The sequence below is a fragment of the Capra hircus genome, chromosome 15, assembly GCF_001704415.2.
Source record: "Capra hircus breed San Clemente chromosome 15, ASM170441v1, whole genome shotgun sequence".
Classification (NCBI taxonomy): Eukaryota; Metazoa; Chordata; class Mammalia; order Artiodactyla; family Bovidae; genus Capra; species Capra hircus.
Window position 1 is genome coordinate 35859850 of NC_030822.1, and position 4753 is coordinate 35864602.

The following is a 4753-nucleotide window of genomic DNA, read 5'->3' on the forward strand; positions in this document are numbered from 1 at the left end:
CATCTGGGCCTGGAGATTTTGTTTTGTTTTGCTGAGGAAGTTTTTAATAACAAAGTCAATTTCTTTACTAAATATAAGGCTATCAGGCTTTTGACTCCTGAGTTTTCAGTTATTTACATATTCTTAGATACTTCTTTGTCAGATAGTGTGGTTTATAAATATTTTCTCTCAGTCTATAGCTTCCTATCTTAATATGGTCTTCCACAGAGTGAAGATTTTAAATTTTGGTGAAATCTCAGTCTATCAGTTTTTTCTTTCCTGAATTATGCTTTTGATGCCAAGTGTAAAACTCTTTGCCTCACCTTAGATATCAGAGACTTTCTTCTGTGTTTCTTTTCTAAGAGTTTTATACTATACATCATTTTACACTTAAGTCCATGATCCATTTTGAGATAATTTTTGTACAAGGTGTGAGACTAGGTCAAGACAGATTACGATTTATGTATCTATGTATATATTTATTTTTGCCTGTGGATGTTCAAGTTCTCCAGCTCCATTTGATGAAAAGACTATCTTTCCCCCATTGACCTGTGTTTGCACTTATGTCAAAATCAGCTGGGCATGGTTGTATCGGTTTGTTTCTGGGTTCTCTGTTCTATTGATTTTGTATCTATACTCCCCTCCACCAATACCACACAGTCTTGATTACTGTACCTATGTAGTAAGTCTTGAAATTGGGTAAACTGATTCCTCCTACTTTGTTCTTCTCTTTCAAAACTGTACCTATTCTAGTTCCTTTGCCTTTCCATACAAACTTTAGAATCATCTTATTTACTACAAAAAAGTCATGCTGGGATTTTGATAGGAATTTTGTTTAAACAATGAACAGGATGAAAAGGCAAAATGATAGGATACTGAAAGGGGAACTCCCTAGGTCGGTAGGTGCCCAAATTGCTACTGGAGATCAGTAGAGAAATAACTCCAGAAAGAATGAAGGGATGAAGCCAAAGCAAAAACAATACCCAGCTGTGGATGTGACTGGTGATAGAAGCAAGGTCTGATGCTGTAAAGAGCAATATTGCATAGGAACCTGGAATGTTAGGCCCATGAATCAAGGCAAATTGGAAGTGGTCAAACAGGAGATGGCAAGAGTGAACGTAGACATTCTAGGAATCAGCGAACTAAAATGGACTGGAATGGGTGAATTTAACTCAGATGACAATTATATCTACTACTGCGGGCAGGAATCCCTCAGAAGAAATGGAGTAGCCATCATGGTCAACAGAAGAGTCCAAAATGCAGTACTCGGATGCAATCTCAAAAATGACAGAATGATCTCTGTTCATTTCCAAGGCATACCATTCAATATCACGGTAATCCAAGTCTATGCCCCAACCAGTATCGCTGAAGAAGCTGAAGTTGAACAGTTCTACGAAGACCTACAAGACCTTTTAGAACTAACACCCAAAAAAGATGTCCTTTTCATTATAGGGGACTGGAATGCAAGAGTAGGAAGTCAAGAAACACCTGGGGTAACAGGCAAATTTGGCCTTGGAGTACGGAATGAAGCAGGGCAAAGGCTAATAGAGTTTTGCCAAGAGAACGCACTGGTCATAGCAAACACCCTCTTCCAATAACACAAGAGAAGACTCTACACATGGACATCACTAGATGGTCAACACCGAAATCAGATTGATTATATTCTTTGTAGCCAAAGATGGAGAAGCTCTATACAGTCAGCAAAAACAAGACTGGGAGCTGACTGTGGCTCAGATCATGAGCTCCTTATTGCCAAATTCAGACTTAAATTGAATAAAGTAGGGAAAACCACTAGACCATTCAGGTATGACCTAAATCAAATCCCTTATGATTATACAGTGAAAGTGAGAACTATATTTAAGGGACTAGATCTGATAGATAGCGTGCCTGATGAACTATGGCCGGAGGTTCATGACATTGTACAGGAGACAGGGATCAAGACCATCCCCGTAGAAAAGAAATCCAAAAAAGCAAAATGGGGTCTGGGGAGGCCTTCCAAATAGCTGTGAAAAGAAGAAAAGCGAAAAGCAAAGGAGAAAAGGAAAGATATAAGCATCTCAATGCAGAGTTTCAAAGAATAGCAAGGAGAGATAAGAAAGTCTTCCTCAGCGAGCAATGCAAAGAAATAGAGGAAAACAACAGAATGGGAAAGACTAGCGATCTCTTCAAAGAAAATCAGAGATACCAAGGGAACATTTCATGCAAAGATGGGCTCGATAAAGAACAGAAATGGTATGGACCTAACAGAAGCAGAAGATATTAAGAAGAGGTGGCAAGAAGACACGGAAGAACTGTGCAAAAAAGAACTTCATGACCAAAATAATTACAATGGTGTGATCACTTACCTAGAGCCAGACATCCTGCAATGTGAAGTCAAGTGGGCCTTAGAAAGCATCACTACAAACAAAGCTAGTGGAGGTGATGGAATTCCAGTTGAGCTATTTCAAATCCTGGAAGATGATGCTGTCAAAGTGCTGCACTCAATATGCCAGCAAATTTGGAAAACTCAGCCATGGCCACAGGACTGGAAAAGGTCAGTTTTCATTCCAATCCCAAAGAAAGGCAATGCCAAAGAATGCTCAAATTACTGCACAACTGCACTCATCTCACATGCTAGTAATGCTTAAAATTCTCCAAGCCAGGCTTCAGCAATATGTGAACCGTGAACTTCCTGATGTTCAGCTGGTTTTAAAAAAGGCAGAGGAACCAGAGATCAAATTGCCAACATCCGCTGGATCATTGAAAAAGCAAGAGAGTTCCAGAAAAACATCTACTTCTGCTTGATTGACTATGCCAAAGTCCTTGACTGTGTGGATCACAATAAACTGTGGGAAATTCTGAAAGAGACGGGAATACCAGACCACCTGACCTGCCTCTTGAGAAACCTATATGTAGGTCAGGAAGCAACAGTTAGAACTGGACATGGAACAACAGACTGGTTCCAAGTCAGGAAAAGAGTATGTCAAGGCTGTATATTGTCACCTTGCTTATTTAACTTCTATGCAGAGTACATCATGTAAAACGCTGGCCTGGAAGAAGCACAAGTTGGAATCAAGATTGCCAGGAGAAATCTCAATAACCTCAGATATGCAGATGACACCACCTTTATGGCAGAAAGTGAAGAGGAACTAAAAAGCCTCTTGATGAAAGTGAAAGAGGAGAGTGAAAAAGTTGGCTTAAAGCTCAACATTCAGAAAACTAAGATCATGGCTTCCGGTCCCATCACTTCATGGGAAATAGATGGGGAAACAGTGGAAACAATGTCAGACTTTATTTTTTTGGGCTCCAAAATCACTGCAGATGGTGACTGCAGCCATGAAACTAAAAGATGCTTACTATGACCAACCTAGATATCATATTCGAAAACAGAGACATTACTTTGCCAACAAAGGTCCGTTGAGTCAAGGCTATGGTTTTTCCAGTAGTCATGTATGGATGTGAGAGTTGGACTGTCAAGAAAGCTGAGTGCCAAAGAATTGATGTTTTTGAACTGTGGTTTTGGAGAAGACTCGAGAGTCCCTTGGACTGCAAGGACACCAACCAGTCCATTCTAAAGGAGATCAGTCCCAGGTGTTCATTGGAAGGACTGATGCTAAAGATCAAACTCCAATACTTTGGCCACCTCATGAGAAGAGCTGACTCATTGGAAAAGACCCTGATGCTGGGAGGGATTGGGGGCAGGAGAAGGGGATGACAGAGGATGAGATGGCTGGATGGCATCACTGACTCGATGGACATGAGTTTGGGTGAACTCTGGGAGTTGGTGATGGACAGGGAGGTCTGGCGTGCTGCAATTCATGGGGTCGCAAAGAGTCGGACACGACTGAGTGACTGAACTGAACTGTATTAAACCTCTATACCCATGTGGGTATACAACTGACGTCTTTACTGCTTTTGCAATCCAAGAACATGGTATGTCTTTCTGTTTATTTGCTTGCGTGCATAAAGTCGCTTTGGTCGTGTCCAACACGTTGCAGCACCATGGATTGTCCTCTGTCCATGGGATTTCCCAGGCAAGAATACTGAAGTGGGTTGGCATGCCCTCCTTCTGGGGATTTTCTCCACTCAAGGATCAAGCCAGCATCTCTTATGTCTCTTGCACTGGCAGGCAGGTTCTTTACCACTAGTGCCACCTGAAAGCCCATTTTTTTAGATCTTTCTTTCATCACCACAGTACAGTTTTTAGCATAGAAATCCTACAAATGTATTATTTATAGTTAAGTATTTAATTTCTTTTCAAGCAAATGTAAATGGTATTTTAAATTTTAGTGTCTACATGTGTGTTTCTAGTGTATAGAAATGCAATTAATTTTTGTGTGTTAATCACTCAGTTATGTTCGAGTCTGTGACCCCATGGATTACAGCCTGCCAGGCTCTTCTGTCCATGGAATTCTCCAGGCAAGAATACTGAAGTAGGTTGCCATTTCCTGCTCCAGGGGATCTTCCCCACCCAGGGATCAAACCCCAGTCTCCTGCATTGCAGGTAGATTGTTTATTGTCTAAGCCACCAGGAAATGGCATAGATATGCAGTTCACTTTTGTGGTCTACCTTTTGTTATGATGCTCAACTCACTTATTCTAGGAATTTTTTGTAGAGTCCTTGGGATTGTCTATGAATAAGAATGGTAAAAGTGGAGATCCTGGCATTTTTTTCAGTTTTAGGGGAGAAACATTAAGTTTTTTTTTTTTAACCCGTTAAGTATGTTAGCAGATTTTTCAGATGCTCTTTATGAAGTTGAACAAGTTTCCTTCTATTTGTAGTTTTCTGAGATTA